The 20615-nt window shown below is 36.4% G+C and overlaps 1 long non-coding RNA gene across 1 annotated transcript; it reads left to right on the top strand.

Annotated features, from left to right (window-relative positions):
• Nucleotides 1388-7504, top strand: LOC110264694. The gene is made up of 3 exons (XR_002350866.1): nucleotides 1388-1398; nucleotides 6875-7004; nucleotides 7477-7504. It is a non-coding gene; the product is annotated as an uncharacterized LOC110264694 (long non-coding RNA).

Here is a 20615-nt window from a genome sequence, read left to right on the forward strand (position 1 = left end):
TAATTCCTAATAATTTTTTTATTATTATTATTATTATTATTATTATTATTATTATTGAGTGACTATATATATATATATAAGAATTTAATGAATAAATTTATCATTATTTTTGTCCAAAATATAAAAAATATAGTACAATATTATTGTGCAATGAATAATAATAATTATTTTATTTTATTTTATTTTTGGACGGAGGACTATTATGTCTAATAGAGAGAAACGTTGAGGATTGATTTGTACATTAGTTTTTTTTGGGAACTAAAATGTTCATTTTTAAAATATTTGGGGACTGATCTAGGTAATTACTCTGTCAGAAAATGAACTTAGGACTGATTTGTCTCCCGGAATAAAACTTTAGAAATTAATTTGTGTATTAATTTTTTTGGAGGGCTAAAATGTACGGAACTAAAATCCTTGGGACTGAATTGGATAATTTGTACATTACTCTTTATTTTTTCTGTGCTGTCTTTAATGATTCTGGTGCTGTCCAATTTTTTTTATTTTACTATGTCTTAAATATACTAATTGAGTTTTCTAAGACAATGTTTTTTTGCTATTATAGGACAAAATCAACAAAGTCACAAGATACTTAAACAAAAAAAATTACACAAAAAAAAGACAAATGTGAGTAAAAAATAAAGAAGTACGAAGGCTTCAAATGAATTTGCTTTGTCTTAAATTTTAATATTTCAAATTAGAAGTTTATGTTATTCCTGAAATTCTTGTGTTGTCTTATCTATAATTTTGTTTGTAATTTTCTCCTTAGATCTCTACAAGTTAATTCATTGAGCGATTATGAACTCTCCAATCCCACACAAACAAGCACATATGGCGAACAACATGATCCCGTCGATGCTTTAATGTCGTGTGTTTCATATATTGACCTATATTTATTCTTTTTATAAAATTAAATTTACTATTATCATGTATTTTTAGTTCTTATGTCAAATTTGTTTCATATTTTATTGAAAATATTTTTATAAGAAAAAGGAAGACGAAAGGAAAGAGCTTGGAAAAGGAATATTGCAAAAGAAAGACGAACAAGTTGCAAAGAAGGCAAAATAAACAACTAAGGAGCAACACCAACATAATGCAACTGAATTGTACTAAGTTAATTATTTAACTAACAAAATTCTATATTCTATTGAAAATTTCTTTGTCTTTGTTTGATAAATCTATTCGTTTTGTAAATTGAAAAATCAAGATACATAATCCTTCTTCCCATCAAACCAGGCCGTTCGTTTAACTCTCTCGATGAAATAATTGAGAAAAACAAAGACATAATAGAAAAAGATCTAATTGACCCTTTCAAAACATGAGTTTCCCAATTTCTGTGCTATACTATTTAATTTATGTATTACTCTACAAAATTTATGTGCTCAACAACATAATTTCTGTGTTGTGTAGTTTCTTTAGTCTTTTGTTTGTGTTTCAATACTAACTCACATAATCTATGTTTTATTCCAACTGAAGAAGCTGACAATATTGTTCCAGTTCTGGAGCATTTACCAATTATTCCTTACATGTAAGATTTTTATATTTTTATTGTGATTTGAAATCTATTGAAATTTTGTTTATTTTTCTTTAATAAAATTTCTTATTTTGCAGTTTTTAACATCTCAATGATCATTCTTTTGATCACGCACACATGTTCAACTCTAGCATGTAAGTTAACTTATCATACTCTTACATGTATATAATATGTTAATTTTCATCATATATTTTTACGTCTTTTCCTTGAATAGTCATACGTACTTGATGGAGGATAAATGTCGGTTAGGAATTTACCAAAGCAATTTCATAAGTATAGTCCAAACCAATAATTAATCTTTAATTAAAGTTTAATTTGTTTGTCACTTAAGTCAAACCCAATAAAAACCGAGAATATTTAAATCTTGGGTCGTCTCTCAAGGAATTACAGGGAAGTGTGCATATTATTGGTTATGAGATATATTTTGGGATTTTTGGGTTTGATAGACAAGAAAATAAAAAGTACAAGTATGTAAAGCTAACAACTAAGATAGGTCTTGACAAGGAGTGAGAATTAAAATTTCTATCCTCATTATTATCCTCTATTGTGATGGTAAATGTAAATTACCTTCACTTAGTTAACCTCTAACAAATGAAGGAAAGTCAAGTGCATACAATCAACTTGAGTTCACAAGTCCTAGTCAACTCATAGTGAAAGAGTAGATTTAGTGAAGTTCAAGCTAATCGGCAATCTTCAATTACCAATTACTACAAGAATTTGACGAATTAACGACAAATTTTTGCGAGAAATATTTTTTTGTCACTAACTTGCGAGGAATTAGTGACACACTAATGATAAAATTAATGAGCAGTTACAAAATATCCGAACTTGAGAAAAGCGACTGATTAGCGAGAGATTCACGAGTAAGTTTGTTTCTCGCAAATTGACTTTTGTTGCTAAAAAAAGAGCGGGAAAAATTTCCTCACTAATTTGTCACAAATTAATTAGTGAGTGACAATGTTCTAGCAAATCAGTCACTTAGGGGTTCAATAGAATAAAAGTAAAGTAGTGAGTGATATTATTATCACTATTCTGTTGCAAGTGTTTGATATACAATTAGCGAGAAACAATTCACACACTAGTTCGTCGCTAAATAAACTTTGTGTGAAAAGGCTAAATAGCGAGGAACAATGTTACTAGCTAATCCGTCACAAAGACTTGAAATGCATTTTGCGAGGACAATTTCCTAGCTAATTTGTCCCCAAGGTTTTTATTTTTAGCGAGCAACTAGTTTCTCGCTAATTTATCGCATAATATTGTAAAATTTAAAATTAGGGTAGCGACAGGAAACAGTCGTCGCTAACTCATCGCAACAGATAAATCATTCAGCTAGGGAAGTGTTCCTTGCTAATCAGTCGCTAAAGTGGAAATACGGATATTGAGCGCCTAGGACCTAAGTAGCGAGAAATTTGCGACCATTTAACAACTAACACACTTCATTCGCTGATTTCAAATCGCTGATTAGCGGGCAAAATACATTTGTCGCTAAGTTGTTTCAAGTTTAATTTAGCGAGCGACTTGGCAACTGCAATCTTGTCACAAAGCAAAAGCTCTATCCTACCTATTTTATAGCAAATTACTCGCTAATTTTGTTAGAATCCGTCGCAATAGCCTTGAAAATGTTAGAAGTAACTGGTCACTGGTGCGCGAAATTAGAAATGTACAACTTCACCGGCAAGTGCACCTGGTCGTCCAAGTAATACCTCAGGTGAGTGAGAGTTGATCCCACGAGGATTGTTGGACTGAGCAAGCAATGGTTATCCTGCAGGTCTTAGTCAGGTGAAATAGAGAAAGAGTTGTTGTTGTTATAGGTGCATGAAACAAGAAAGTAAAGAAACAGGTTAAAGATTAGTAAAGAAACAATATATAAAAACAGTTAAGGCTTCAGAGATGCTTATCCTTCTGAATTAATACTTCTTACTGTCTAAAGTAAATGAATGATTCATTCTATGGCAAACTGTAAGTGATTGAAACCTGTCCGTTCAGCGAATTAATCTCCTCCGATCCTACTCAAAACGCCACAGACAAGGTCAGATCTTGCGTCGTTGAAGACATGATGTTCGTGTGACCCTTTATCTATTACGTCGTTGAAGCTGTGACGTCCCTTAAGTGGTTCATCTTCGTAGCCATTGACGCACCATCGTATCTTTGTTTCCAGCCCCATCATCTCCATCGTCTCACCATCTAGTGTGTTCCATCGTCCTCCTCGTAAAAATGCAAGCCTAATACTGGCTTACTATTTAACAGGTTGTTTAACAATTTGTACTACAAAAAAAATACCCATTCAACCACACTTTTTTTAAGTTACATTTGAAAAGTGTATCCTATTCGTAGAATAGGCTACGTTTTTCTCCGTGTTACCCTTTTATAAGAGAATAGAAAACACAATTGTGGCATCATTTAAAAAGTGTAGCCTTAGATGCAATAAAAATCACTTATAAAGCGTAGCCTTATGTTGATATATATGGGTACACTTTTCGTACCAAAGAGAACGCTTTTAAAAAGTAACCTATTTGTTATATTTTGGGTGCGCTTCAAAAGTGATGCCTAATATATCTAGCCCAAATGATGACACTTAGGCTTGGTTTGGTAAAGCTTTTCGAAGAGGTGTTTGTGCTTTTTAAAGGCTCAAGCTCCTTATTTTGTGTTTGGTAAATCAAAAAGACCATGTGCTTGTGCTTGCTGCTTTTAAAAGATTGGGGTACTTTTGAAAGCACCTAAGATAGAGCTAGTTGGCTTGTGCTTTTCAAAATTTAAAAGTCTAATATAACCTCATATGTTAACTAATTTTCAAATTTAATGCTTACATTTATGTCTATTATAGTATTTTTAAATTTTAAAATCTATTTTACCAAACGCAGTTGATGTTGCTTGTGTTTATTGAAAGCTATTTTTAATTTGATTTACTAAATATAAATGCTACAACTTTTAAAAAATCATCTTTTAAAAATTAACTTTGATAAGCTACTTTTAAAAAATAAAAGCTTTACCAAACTAAGCTTAGCAAATTTTTCTTCCCCTTTCCCCTCAAAAGCACACACTACAGAATTGTTATTCCCCTTTCCACCATTTTTCCATCAGAATATCATATTAGAGAAAGGTTTTGCCCCCCTCGCCTTCGCAATTCACCTTCAAATAGTTCAAACCCCTAACCCTAACACACCCACACACTCACACTCACTCACCATCACTCATCGCTTGATAAACCACTATTTTATGGTTTATCTTGTGTTCAATTGAGTGGTTTCATCAATTCTTTACCCACTTATTCATACAAATTGCATGATTTTACAATTCCTTTCTAGTTTTATTCCATGATTGAAAACTTGCTTCCTAAGCCTTTAATTTGTGTATTTTAAATCCTTCTTTATACCATTCGATGCCGTAATTTGTGTGTTCAGTGTTTTCAGGCTTTATAGGGTAGGAATGGCTTAGAGGATGGAGAGGAAGCTTGCAAAAATGAAAGGAGCATAAGAAATAAAGGAGACAACCAGCGAGCATCGACGCGCACGCATGGCTCACGCGTGCGCGTGATTTGGAGATTTTATAGCGACGCGTGCGCGTACCTGACGCGTACGCGTGGATTGGAGTTCTGCAAGACGACGCATGTGCGTGCATGACGTGTACGCGTGACATGCGAAGATGACCAATGACGCGTACGCGTGACTGACGCGTACACGTGACATGCGCGAGCTGCAGAAATAACAGAAAATGCCGGGGGCAATTTCGGGCCGAGTTTTGACCCACTTTCTGGCCCAGAAACACAGACTAGAGCCAGGAAATATGCAGAGACTTAACACACATTCTCATTAGCATAGTTTTAGTTTTAGATAAGAATCTAGAGAGAAAATTACTCTTCCTCTAGGTTTTCTTTACATTCATAGATTTCTAGTTTTATGCTTTTGCTTTTGGATATTGAGAAGAGTCATCACCTCCGTTGAAGTTACTATTCTAGTTTGTTTTCTTATTCCCTTACTCTTTGATGATTGGACTTTTGACGGTTTAGAATTCACAAATGAAATCTCATTGCAATATAGTTCCTAAACCAACAATAGTCATTTTATGCAAAAATTTTGTTTGTCACAAGTACAAACCCTAAAATCTATAAACCGAAGTATTGAACCTCGAGTCGTTCTCCCTAGGAATTGCAACAAAGTGTTCTTGTTATTGGTTATGGAGTATGTTTGGGGTTTTGAGATTTTAGACAAGAAATATAAATGGCAAAGAAAATAAACTAAAAACTAACAAAACTCTTGGCTAGATATGAGAACTAGAAGTCCCATCCTAGTTATCCTCCTCAATTGTGACCACAAATTGTCCATTGCTACCACTTAGTTAACCTCTAACCATGGAGGAAAGTCAAGTGGATGAATCAACTTGATTCCGACGGAGACTTCTCCTTCTTTAGCGCTTGTTGTCTTTGTTGGAATGTGATTTCCATTCTCAATCACTTTCCAAATTCTCACATACAAGAAGTTACCTAAGTCCTAAGACACTATACTTGTCTTCAAATGTTTTGGACTTGAGTTTCTTGTTGTTGTTGTGTTGCTTTCAACTCTTCATTCCTCAACGTTGAATGTTGGTTGATCTTTCAACATCCTTGTTCATTCAAGTTATTTGTTGGTTTGTCATTCATCAAAACCTACGAATACAAACTTCGCATACAAACAACATGATTTACATAAACTACTTCTTTCCTTGTTTTGTAGCCTGTTTATCTTGACATTCTCATGCCACCATTAATAGAGAAATGGTAGTAACTTTCAAATTCAAACAAAGATCTCTTTCCTCTCTTGGAATGCTTTATATCTATACCACATGTATGCACCCCACCTTTTCTTATGTTTTATCTGTTAGAAAATGTCTTATCTTGTCTATGATGTTATGTACTTTGAAAGCATTTATTTCACATTTCGATGTCTCGGTATAGGTCTTCTATTTTTTTGTCAACTTTATAACTTCTACGGTATGCTTTGATTTCTAATTCTCACATGCATCTCTGAATATTTTCATGATTTGGTTGTAATAAATCAAAATAATTAAACTGGCAATGTTCAGTACTTCCCTTTCCTACTAGCATGATCCAAGCAGCTTCGTAGTTACAATCATTGGTTTAAGTTTTAGTTGCTTTGAACATTGTGGCCACATTTAATTCATTTTAGTTGGTGCTATTTATGTTGATAATAAGCACCATTATTACACCTTTTCTTTTTGTATACAAGGTTCTACTATAGTCAACATAATGATATAATTTCTACTGCATTTTATAATAATTTATTTCTCATACTGAAAGTTAAGCCAAGCAGCTGGTATGTGTATTTCTGGTATTAGTTTAGGGTTCAGCTGAGTGGTTGTATTTTTTCAATTATTTTACTAATATACTATGTTATCTATACAGAAAATTTCTAAGGTTAAAGAGGCTATTTCAATAGCAAATAATGCATGCTGGTCTATTGGAGAACTTGCAGTTAAGGTATGTTAATGTTATGTAATACACATTGATTAAATTTTGTAAAACTGTATTGTGGCTGAAATCTAATTAGCTTAGTGAGAGTTATGTGCATAATGTAGTTTTAAACTATTAGTTTCAAAAGCCAATTAGGACAAATGGCTCTGCTCTTTGTGATTGCTATTTGGCTGTTATCTTTTAATTTTCCACTTATATATTTTTGTCTTATGAAATTTTATAACAATATGATTGTTTTAGTTTTGGAGAGTATTTTGATTTATTTATATATTTAATTGGCATCTTTTAGATGGTTGGGACATTCTAGGTCCTGTCAGATTTCTATGCATTCACTAAATTTTCTATGATATGTGACAAATTTCAGAAAGCATGTTATTTATCTAAATTGACAAAGAGTTGAATGGCACTCTTGTTAGACATTAGGCTTTGGATATCTTTGAATAAATCATTATTGCTCCAGCTCCTTGTTTTGGAATAGATTCCTATAACTTGACATTGGAGTCTCGACTCAAATAGTCTACAAATTTTGTTATCTGATATTTATGTCTATGTGGTTTTTTTTTCACCATGAGTCTTTTTTCGACCATGAGTTTCCATTTTTTGTTTTTGATATTCAGTTATTAGAGTGAATAGCTTTTGACATAAATTTATTTTTTTCTAGTTTCTCCCCTCATGTGAGAGTTGAATAGATTCAAGAAAAGAAGATCAAGAAAAGTTCTGACATGAATGGTGACCATGTGAAGGCAATGGGAAATGGCTATAGTTCAAGTAATTCCAGTAGCTCCATTCCTTACCTTGCAAATGGAAGCATACCTTCACTAAAATTACCTGTAGTAGTTGTACTTTGGCCTTTCAGTTAATTTTTTCCTCCTCACATTTCTATCTTGAGGATAAAACTTTAATGTGACGTTTCTCTGTAAACAAGAATTTGATGTATTAAGTATTAACTGGAAATAAGAGACAAAGCTATGCAAGGTTTACAACAGATTTGGTTCTTGGCTGAATAAGTTACAAATGTCTTTGCATCTATATTTTGTTTACAGATAATTTTTATTATTTAAAGAAATTATTTAGTATAATTATTACAGAAAAATTAGTGACATACTCACTGTTGATGATGGTGATAAATTAAAGACTCTATTGTGATTGGAACATTTATGAGATATTTATCAATTTGTTACTAGTTTAAAAGTAAATTGCGATGACATTTTGCGATAGTATTACAACTAATTGACTACATATTATTTCCTAGCAAGGTAGTGACTACTTCATAACTCTACTTTCTCATTTAGAATAGCTTAGCGACAACGTTCCTACAAATTTGATTAAGAATTTTCAAAGATTAGCTATAGATTTGCTACAAAATGTGACAAATTTGCGATCATATTAGCGGACAACTTGCGATGAGTTAGGTTTGGAAAAATTCCTCACTAATTAGCATCAACTAAGCTTTCTATTTTGTCTACGAAGTTAGCTTGCATTTAGCGATGAGTCTGCTGCAGTAGATTTTGTCGCTAATTAGCGACTACCGTTTAGTCTATTTCTTCTATGGAATTAGCATTTACTTTAGTGATGGATTTGTGACTATCTATTCGGTAGCTAAAAAACTTTCCGATGAAATAGTGACTGTTGTATTTGCCTCATTGATCTGCGACTTGTAATTAGCGAGAAAAGCATTAGTTGCTAGGCGGTAGCTCATCTGACACAGATTATATTTTGCGTAAGATTAGTGATGATTTTACGACTCTTTTCGTGGTAGCTAATCGACCATATTCTTGTAGCAATCAACAAGAGATTTTGATAATTCAAGAGTCTCCAAATTACCAACCCAAGTCAAGAGCACAAAATTCTACTCTAAAATTCAACCAAGTATTTTATCAAATACTTGGAAGGCATAAAAGGAAAACATGATAAAATTGCAATAATAATAAAATCTAAACTACCAATTGCAAGAAAACAATAGTAACAACTAAATTGAGCAACAATAAACAAAGAAACATCAAATTGCATTAATGGAAATGAAAATCAACAAAGAGTTCATAAGCATAAAAACAATAAAAATAAAGGAAATAACAAGTAAAACTAAGAAAGCAAGGATGTAGTAACAAGAAATTGCAAGAGAAAATAAATTAAAGCAATAATTAAACCTAAACCTAGGAGAGATCTAACCTAATCTACCCTAATTCTAGAGAGAAAAGAGAGCTTCTCTCTCTAGAATATGACCTATAGCATATTTCTAAACTATTCTAATTGCTCTCCCTTTGTTCCCTCTTGAATTCCGCATCAAATAGCTTCAGAAATGAGTTGGATTGGGCTCCAACAAGTCCAGAAATTACCCCCAGCGTGCTTCATTAAATGAGGCCACGTGCTGCATGTCACACGTACGCGACATATTACGATTTTTAGGTCACGCGTATGCCTCGCATGGCAGATTTCCAAAACTTCATTTCTTCATGATTTCTCCACTTTTGCATGCTTTTTCTTCACTTCTTTGATCCAATCCTTACCTCCTAAGCCTAAAATCACTCACCAAGTATATCAGGGCATCGAATGGAATTAAAGTGGATTAAATTTAGCAATTTAAGGGCCTAAAAGTATGTTTTCACTCTTAAGAACAATTTAAGAGAAATTCATAAAACCATGCTATTTTAGTGAATAAATGTGGGAAAAGTTGATAAAATCCACCAAATTCAATACAAGATAAACCATAAAATTGTGGTTTATCAATACTATTAATCTTGGGAGCTCTCTGGATGAACAAAGGGAGAAAAGTGTTGAGGGTACACTAAAAGACCAGATTGATCTTGTTGAGATGTGAGTTTTTTAGTTTCTGTGCTACAATAATTAGTTTTTGTGCTGTGCTATGAATTTTAAGTGCTAAGCAGCAAAATTTCTAAGATGTGAGGTTCTCTCATTCTCTTGTATATTCATTGATAAAAACTAACTGATAAACCACTATTTTATGGTTTATCTTGTGCTAAATTGAGGGGTTTTTATCAATTCTTTGCACACTTATTCATACAATTTGCATGGTTTTATAAATCCTTCCCAATTTTGTTCTATGATTGAAAACTTGCTTCTTAAGCCTTTAAATTGTGTATTTTTAATTCCCCTTTTATACCATTCAATGCCGTGATCCATGCGTTAAGTGTTTTCAGGCTGTATAGGGCAGGAATGGCTTAAAGGATGGAGAGGAAGCTTGCAAAAATAGAAGGAACACAAGAAATGGAGGAGAGGACCAGTGAGGATCAACGCGTGTGCATGCCTTGGAGCTTTTTACAGCGACGCATACGCGTCAGTCGACGCATGACACGCGCAGAAGACCATCGACACGTACGCGTGACGTACATGTACGCGTGACGTGCGCCACGTGCAGAAATTGCAGAAGACACTAGGGGCAATTTTGGGCTGGTTTTGGACCCAGTTTTTGGCCCAAAAACACAGACTAGAGCCAGAGACAAGCAGAGACTCAACACACATTCACTTTTACATAATTTTAGTTTTAGTTTTGAATCTTAGAGAGAAAACTACTACTTCCTCTAGGGTTCTTCACATTCATAGATTTCTAGTTTTATGCTTTTGATTTAGATATTGAGAAGAGTTAATACCTCCGTTTGAAGTCTTTTCCATTACAGTTTGCTTTCTTCTTTCCTTACTCTTTTACTTTTCATTCACTTTGTTCAGAGTTACATATGGATATCTTCGATTTTGGAATTTATTAATGCAAAGAATTATTTTTATCTTTAATTAATTTTCTGTTATTACTTTGTTTGAATTACCATGTCTTCTTTTCATTCCCTTTATATGTTTATGAAAATGGCATTCATGTCAATGGAGTAGACTCCCAACTTGACTTGGGAGTTGATTAATAGGAGACCTTTGAGTTGGAATACTCAAGTGTTAATTGGTAATTGGAAGTTGTTGGCTGACTCTCTAGTCACTAACGCTAATCCTTCCATAGGAGAGGATTAGGACTTGTGAATTGGAGTTGGTTCAGTTACTTGATTTTCCTTTATTCGGTAAGGGATAATTGAGTAGAAATAACAACCTTTTACCATTACACTTGGGAAAATTCAACAAGGATAGAACTTCCAATTAATCTTCTCCCAGTCAAGGCTTTTTATTTCAAATATATAAAACCTCTTGTTAATTTTTATTGCTTTAATTAATAATCATTTTATTCTTCCGTCCTCCAACTCTAAAATTTCTTAGAAAACTCCTGACCAATAACTTGCACTCTTTTGTCAACTCGTTGGGAGACGACTTGGAAACTTTACTCCCAGTATTTTATTCTTAAATTGTGACAACTCTTTTTAAATTGATAAGCGAAATTTTTGTCGGTTAAGAACTGTACTTGCAACGCTATATTTATTATAAATTCTTAATCGGCAATTTTTCGCCCGTCAATTTTTGGCGCCGTTGCCGGGGAGTTACAACAGTGTGCTAAATTATTGGTTGGTGTAAACATTTTTATATTTGCATCTTTGCATTTTTATTCTATTTTTTTAGTTTAATTTTTCTTAATATATTTTATTTTATTACCATGAGATGTATGTTTCTTTCATTGAATGACGCGTTCACTACCTGATCTGAGCTTAGCCGCATTTGATCCTGAAATCGAAAGAACTATTTCACGTATTAGGCGAGCTCGGCGTCGGTTAGCCTCTGAGGGTGGTGAAGTAGTTACTACCAATTCACCAGTCTTATCTGAGGGCAAATCTGAAGCGCCATTTGAGGAAGAAACAAGCTCCTCTTCTACTGATTCTATTGATTTATGTGCAGGTAACATGGCGGAGCCCAGAAGGATTACTCTCCAGGAAGCAGGAGCTTCAGACTTTACACTGCAACTGTATCAAGCGCGTCATCCAAATCTGGCTGCAGATTTTGAAATGAAGATTGCGCTAATCAATCTGCTGCCTAAGTTTCATGGCTTACCTGCTCAAGAGCCTATCAAGCACCTCAGAGATTTTTAAACAGCCTGCTCAACTTATAGGTGTCATGGTACAGATGAGACTACTATTTGGTTATATGCCTTCTTGTTTTCTCTTAAAGGAAAGGCAATGGAGTGGTTTTACACTCAACCTGAAGAAGTTGTTACTAATTGGGATCTGCTTAGAAGGGAATTCCTGGACAAATACTTTCCAGCTGAAGTTATAGATAGACTGAGGAAAGAAATTTCCTGCATTATCCAAGGCGAATCAGAGACTCTTTACGAGTATTGGGAACACTTCGGAAATCTCCTAGACTCATGTCTCCACCACAAGATTGACCAGTTGGTGTTGATTAGCTATTTCACACAAGGCATGAAGCCTCAAGATAAGACTATATTAGATGCTGCGAGTAATGGCTCTCTGACTAAGTACAAGACGGCGATAGAAACGTGGCAACTGATCGCCGATCTAGCTGAGTCTACCCAGAATGCAAGGCACAGGAACAACCATCCCAAGGCTATTGTGGAGGTTTCCTAAAATAGTGAGACTGCTGCTCTCACACAGACTCTAGGAGAGATGACCAACATACTGAACCAGCTACAGTTGAATCAACAACAACCTCAGCCTCCTCCATAACAACAGTGTCAACAGTTGGTTCCTCAGAGAGTGTGCGGAATATGTGCCTGCTATTCTCATTACATTGATGAATGTCCGTAACTCCAACAAGAAGACAACACCTTGGCAGCTACCAACAACTATTACAACCGTCCGGATCAAGGATACTATCAACAAGGCGGTAATTATAACCAAGGTGGGAACTACAATCAAGGTTGGCAAGACAACTCCAACCAGGGATGGAGAGATAACTCCAACCAAGGGTGGAGAAACAATTCCAACGAGGGTTGGAGGGATAATTCCAACCAAGGGTGGAGGGACAACTACAACCAAGGAGGCAGAGACAACGGTGGAAATCAGAGGTGGAACAACAACAACGAACAGCAGAACCAAGGCTAGCCTTACCGACACCTCACCAAAGGCAATCCCAAGCGCCTCAAAACAACCAATAGCAGGCCCCTCAAATTACTTACCCCCTTCCTCCTCTAATGATGAGATGCTTCGCTCTATTGTGTAAGGATAACAAGACATTTAGAATATAATTAACTCTTCCATAAATGGTCTTAGCTCCACTATACAAGCTCTCATCTCCCGGATGGAATCATTATCTACCCTCAACAATCAATCTTCAAGCTCCAGTGCACTTTCTTCTCAGCCTTTACCCAACCCCAAAGGTGGAATCAATGCCATTACTTTGAGGTCCGGAACCATACTGCAAGAGAGGAGTCATGAGGAGCCAAGTCCAAAAGAGGACATTCAAGTTGAAGACATTGTTGATGTAGAGGATGTTGAAAAGGAGGATGAAGTACAAGACATGGTTGAAGAAGAAGCGGCTCAACCAGAGAATGGAGCACCAAAGGAAGATGAAGTTACAAGAGAAGCCATTCCCATTCCCTTTCTACATCTTGTTAGGAAGTCCAGAAAGTAGATGGAGCTAGACCCCAAGATGGTGGAGATCTTCAAAAAGGTTGAGGTAACCATTATCCTTTTTGATGCTATTCGTCAGGTACCTAAATATGCTAAGTTTCTAAAAGATTTATGCATGAATAAAGATAAAATACATGATTTAGAAACTATTCCTCTAGGTAGCTCTATTTCTGCTTTAATGGGTGCCATACCGAAAAAATGTGGGGATCCGGGTCCATGCATGGTTACTTGTACTATTGAGGGTGTACACTTTTTTGACTGCATGTGTGATTTAGGTGCATGTGTGAGTATTATGCCATTATCTGTATATGATGCTTTGAGGCTCCCTCCCTTAAAAAGGTTGGCAGCACGTTGTGTTTTGGCAAATAAAAGCATAATCTCGGTGGTTGGAATTGCTGAGGACGTGCTGGTGAGCATTAAGGGGCTAACATTCCCTATTGACTTCTGCATCTTGGAGATGCCCCCTAATGACTCAGGAAGACCATCATTCATCCTACATGAAAGGCCATTTCTAAAGACTTCAAGGTTCAAATTGGATGCCTTCTCAGGGACTTACTCTTTTGAGATAGATGGCAGAGCAGTGAGCTTCAACCTGGATGAAGCTATGAAGCACCCACCGGAAGATCACTCCATCTTTCAGTGCGACATCATTGATGAGACTGTGGCTAAAGTTCATCAAGAAGAAGTAGAAGAGATGGACATGGAGCAAGGTAAAAGTGTGGGAAAACCCTCTGAGCTTACTAAAGATACCTTGCCACCACCAATGCCTCCAGATGATCAAGTGTCTAGCCATGAGCAGAAAATGGAGTTGAAGCCCCTTCCATCCCACCTCAAGTATGCTTACCTTGAGGATAATCAGAAGCTCCCAGTTATCATTGCAGGGAAACTCACTTCCCAACAGGAGGAGTAATTGCTTAGTGTGCTGAGAAGACACAAGAAAGCTACTGGGTGGAGCTTGGCAGATATAGTAGGCATCAGCCCTTAAGTCTGTGAGCACCGTATATTTTTAGAAGAGGGAGCAAGGCCTGTTCGTCAACCTCAAAGGCGGCTGAACCCCACTGAAGAACGAAACTCTCGTGCGATCTAGAATTTTCACGAATAAATTCCCATTGTAAGTATAGTTTCTAGATCGACAAGAATTCCTTTCTTACAAAATTCTTGTTTGTCACTTAAGCAAACCCAATAAAAATAAATAACCGAAGTATTTAAACCTCGGGTCATCTCTCAAGGAATTGCAGGGCAGTATGATTTATTATTGGTTATGAAAAAGGTAAAATTTTTGGGTTTTCGAAATAAGGAGCAGGTAATTTAAATGATAAGAAAAATAAATTAATAATAATAAAATCTCTTGGCAAGGTATAAGAATTGGAATTTCTATCCTAGTTACCCTTATCAGGTGTGATGAGAATTGTGTTTTAATCCCACTTAGTTAACCCTTACTAAAGCAAGGAAAAGTCAAGTGGACTAATTAATTTGATCCTCAGGTCCTAGTCAACTCCTGTGGGAAGACTAGCTTTTAGAGCGATTCAAACCAATTAGCAAATCCAATCTCAACCAACAGCTGAGTTTGATAACTCAAGTGTTACCAATCACTTAACCAAAGCAAAGGGAGAAAATAAATCTAAATTAAATTGAAAGCATCATAAATAGAATAAGACAATCATTAATCTGAAATACCTCCATTAATATTAAATAGAATATTCAAATCTTGACATAAAAAGGTTCTTAAGCTAATTTGGAATATTAACAAGTGAAAGCATTAGAATAAATAAAAATAGAAGAGAAACATTAATTAAAGGAAATATTGAACCTGGCATTGAAGTAATAAAAGTAAAAGGAATCCTAATCCTAAAACCTAAGAGAGAGGAGAGGACCTCTCTTTCTAAAACTACATCTAATCCTAAAAGTATGAGAGTTGTATATCGTCTCTCAGTTCTTGTTTGATTCCCCCATTCTCTTGCTTATATTCTGTGTTTTTGGATTCAGAATTGGGCCGAAAAAGGGTCCAGAAATCACTGGGGGCATTTTTTGTAGATTCTTGTACGTGGCGTCTGTCACGCGTTCGCGTGGGTCACGCGTTCGCTTCATCTAGGAGTTTTCCTTGTCACGCGTACGCGTCAGTCACGCGTACGCATCATTTGCATTCTGCTCAAGGCACGCGTCCGCGTCTTCCACGCGTTTGCGTCGATGCCATTTCGCGCTAGGTATGCGTTCGCGTCGCTGCTTTTTCTTCAAAACTCCATTTTTGTGCTTTTCTTCTATTTTTGTATGTTTCCTTTTTGTCCTTTAAGCCATTCCTGCCCTATGAGATCTGAAAATACTTATCACACAAATCACGACATCGAATGGTAATAAAGGATAATTAAAATTAATATTTTTAAAGCATAGGAAACATGTTTTTCATATATATCATAAAATAAGGAAGGAATAGTAAAACCATGCAATTTACATGAATAAGTGGGTGAAAGATTGAATAAATCATTTAAATTGAGCACAAAATACATCATAAAATATGGGTTTATCACCCACCATTCTAGAGGTTGTCAAGAAGGAAGTGACCAGACTGCTTGAAGCCAACATCATCTATCCAATCTCGGATAGTGAATGGGTCAGCCCAGTACAGGTGGTACCAAAGAAGTCTAGCATCACAACAGTGAAGAATGAGCATAGAAAACTCATGGCAACTAGAGTGCATAACTCTTGGAGGGTGTGCATTGACTATAGGCATCTCAACCAGGTTAATCGCAAGGATCACTACCCACTGCCTTTCATCGATCAGATGCTTGATCGCCTGTCAGTCCGTTCATTCCTTGGTCATGCAGGTTTCTACCGGAGATTTATCAAGGACTTCAGTAAGGTAGCATTGCCTTAATCCCGACTGCTGCAGAAGGATGTTGAATTTGAGCTGAGTGAGGACTGCATGGAAGCGTTTGATAAGCTGAAGATTGTCTTGACTCAAGCTCCGATTGTGAGAGGACCAGACTGGAGCCAGCCATTTGAGATAATGTATGACGCCTCCAACCATGCAGTAGGAGCGGCGCTGGCTCAGTGCGAAGGTAAGGACCCTTATATAATTGCTTATGCTTCTAAGACCTTAGACGCTGCTTAGTCTAATTATACTACCACTGAAAAAGAGCTTCTGGCTATTGTTTTTGCTCTGGATAAATTTCGAGCCTACTTACTTGGTACTAAGGTGGTAGTATATTCAGACCATGTAGCTCTAAAATATTTATTAGCTAAGAAAGAGTCCAAACCAAGGCTAATACGTTGGATATTGTTGCTGCAAGAATTTGATTTAGAAATCAAAGGTAGGAGTGGTTTCCAAAATTTAGTGACGGACCACTTGAGTCACCTTGAGCACATTAAGAATGACTTCACTCCTATCAATGATGCTTTTCCATTTGATAGCTTGCATGCAATATCTGAAGTAGTTCCCTGGTACGCACCTATAGCTAATTATTTGGTCAGTCGTACCTTTCCTCCTAATTCTACTAAGCATAAAAGGGACAAGCTTAAAAGCGAGTCCAAATATTATATATGGGATGAGCCATATTTATGGAGATGTGGTGCTGACTAAATAATTAGAAGGTGTGTGCCACAATCAGAATTCCAGTCAATTTTAGAGGCCTGCCACTCTTCAGAGAGTGGTGGACATTTTGGTCCTCAAAGAACAGCTAGAAAAATTTTAGACTGTGGATTCTAGTGGCCCACACTATTTAAGGATGCAACTGCTTTCTGTGAATCTTGCTCCCCATGCCAGAGGTTTGGGAATATATCCAAGAGGGATGAGATGCCCCAACAACTTATGTTGTTCTGTGAAATTTTTTATGTTTGGGGTATTGACTTCATGGGTCCATTTCCAAACTCTAATGGTTTCTTATATGTATTGTTAGCTGTTGATTATGTTTCCAAATGGGTAGAAGCAATTCCTACCCGTACTGATGATGCTAACACTGTTTTCTCCTTTGTTCGAAATAATATTATCTGTCGCTTTGGATCACCACGAGCAATCGTGAGTGATCAAGGCACTCACTTTTGTAACAGGAGATTAACAGGTCTACTGAAGAAACATGGCATTATTCACAAGGTGGCGACGGCTTACCATCCCCAGACCAATGGACAAGCCGAGGTGTCTAACAGAGAGATAAAGCGTATCCTGGAGAAGGTCGTCAAGCCTCATAGAAAAGACTGGAGTACCAGGCTTGCAAATGTGCTTTGGGCTTACCGGACAGCGTACAAGACACCAATCAGAATGAGTCCCTTCCGCCTAGTTTATGGAAAGGCTTGTCACCTCCCAGTGGAGGTGGAGCACAAAACTTTCTGGGTGGTACGTGAATGTAACATGGGATTGGAGAGAGCCGGAGCTGAAAGGAAGTTGCAACTATAGGAATTAGAGAACCTTCGCCTAGAAGCATATGAAAACTCCAGGCTATACAAAGAGAGGGTGAGGGCTGTGAATGACAAGAATATCAAGCGAAGAGAGTTCAGACCTGGGAGTTAGTTCTCCTTTACAACTCATGGTTGAGGCTCATGTCAGGCAAGCTGAGATCAAGGTGGGAAGATCCCTATAGAGTAGAGAAGGCAGAGCCATACAGAATCTTCCACCTGAGTGATCCTTTAAGCTCCAAATTCATCAAAGTCAATGGCCACCGCTTGAAGCTGTATCATGGTGAGAAAATGAAGAACAATAAGGAGCTAGAGGTCTTCCTCTTGGAGGATTTATAAACCCCATTTGTAGGGTTTATCTTATGCCTAATTTAGGTGATTTTATGACCTTTTACCCACATTTATTCAATGAAATAGCATGGTTTCATGATTGTGCCCCAATTTGTGCTTAAGTGTGAAAACATACTTTTTAGGCCCTTAATTGTTTAATCTTGATTCACCTCTGATTCCACTAGATGCCTTGATGTGTTTGTTAAGTGATTTTAGGATTGAAAATGCTAGGAATGGATCAAAGGAATGGAGAGGAAAGCATGTAAAGTGGAGAAATCGTGAAAAGCCAAAGATTTGGAAAACGCCCATGGACGCGCGCGCGCACTATGCGCCTACACGTGGATTGCGAAAAGCTCCATGGACGCGTACGCGTGCTGTGCGTGTATGCGTCGGTAGCCGCACATGATTTTTTAATAGAAAACGTGTCCAGCGATTTCTAAGAGCTGTGGGCCCAGTTTGCAACCAACTTTGGTGCCAAAATGCATAAAAGGACCAAGGATTGAAGGGAAAATCATCATTCACATCAATTCACATACATTACACTTTAGATCTAGTTCTAGAGTTAGTTTTAGAGAGAAAAGCTCTCACTTCTCTCTAGGATTAGAATTAGGGTTAGGTTTAGTTCTTAGATCTAGGTTTCAATTCATGCTTTCTTCTACTTCTACTCTTCAATTCCTTGTTGTTACATTCATCATTCTTCTATTCTTTTGTTGTATTTTCCTTTACTTTGTTTCTATGCTTTGTTGTAACTTGTTCCTTCTACTTTCTTTCAATTCAATTTGAGGTAATTCATAATAATTGTGTTTCTCTTGATTGTTGTTGTTAATTCCTTGCAATAATTGTTGTTAGATTCTATTCTTGTTGTCAATTTACTATGCTTTTCTTTTATGCCTTCCAAGTGTTTGATGAAATGCTTGGTTGGATTTTAGTGTAGATTATGTTCCTCTTGGCCTAGGTGGAGTAATTAGTGACGCTTGAGTTATCTAATTCCTTTGTTGATTGATAATTAGAAGTTGCTAATTGATTTGGATACCACTAAAGCTAGTCTTCCACTTGGGAGTTGGCTAGGACTTGTGGAATCAAGTTAATTCATCCACTTGACTTTCCTCCATGGTTAGAGGTTAACTAAGTGGTAGCAATGGATAATTCTCATCACAATTGAGGAGGATAATGAGGATAGGACTTCCAATTCTCATAACCTTGCCAAGAGCTTTCATATTTGTCAGTTTATTTCCTTTGCCACTTATATTTCTTGTTTCTAATATCTCAAAAACCCCAAACATACCTCATAACCAATAACAAGTCACTCTATCGCAATTCCTAGGGAGAACGACCCGAGGTTCCAATACTTCGGTTTATAAATTTAGGGGTTTGTTTTAGTGACAAACAATCTTTTGTATGAAAGGACTATTATTTGGTTTAGAAACTATACTTGCAATGAGAATTCATTTATGAATTCTAGACCATCAAAAATCCATTCATCAAAATGGCGCCGTTGCCGGGGATTTGCAATGGTGTTATGTTATTGGTTATTGTATATATGTGAATAGTGTGAATAGGTTTGTCTCTTGCTTGTTTACTAGTTTTTGTTAGTTTTATTTTGCTTTTTCACTATGAATTCTCACTTTGGCTATGAGTTTGGTTCTCACTATGTTGTAGGAAATGTGGACTTTAATGACAACATGTACCAAGGATGGAACACTTCAAGATGGGAGGAGCCTCAAGGAATTGATCACTCCTATTGGCAACAACCTCCGGATACTTATAGGTACAATCACCATCCTAATGCATGTCAATTCAATAGCTATGGTGAATCTTTTTATGACAATCAATTACCACCATCATATGCCTATGACTCTTATCCTCAACATGAACCTTAACCATACTCACAAGCCTTTCCATACTAAGCACCCTCTTGTGACCCATATCCATCATATAACCAATCACCCATACCATATTCTTATGACCATTATGAGCAAGAACCTTTAGAACCACCACAACCCTATCAAGATTACTACCATGAACCACCTCAATACTCACCATCTCCATACCCTTACCAAGAAGAACCACCTTCCTACTATGAATCCGTTCTCCAAAATGATGAACCCTCTTATCCATCCCAAGCTCCAATAGATGATTCTCTTACCTTGCTACTTCAAGGACAAGTGGATATGCAAAGGAACACCCTAGAGTTTGTGACTAATTTGACTAAGGTAGTGCATGCTTTAGCCTACCAATGCTTGAACACTCAAGGTGCTTTCACAGCCACATGTGAAGAATCAATTGAAGAGCATAGCATGAAGGAGAGATTGGAAACTACGGTGGGAAATGAGGGATGTTATTTTGTATTGGAGCAACTAGAGAAAACCATGATTATTGAAGAAAAGGAAGAAGTGGTTGAAGATTTAGGAGATGTTGAAAGTCCATG

The sequence above is a fragment of the Arachis ipaensis genome, chromosome B07 (assembly GCF_000816755.2).
Source record: "Arachis ipaensis cultivar K30076 chromosome B07, Araip1.1, whole genome shotgun sequence".
NCBI classification, from domain to species: Eukaryota; Viridiplantae; Streptophyta; class Magnoliopsida; order Fabales; family Fabaceae; genus Arachis; species Arachis ipaensis.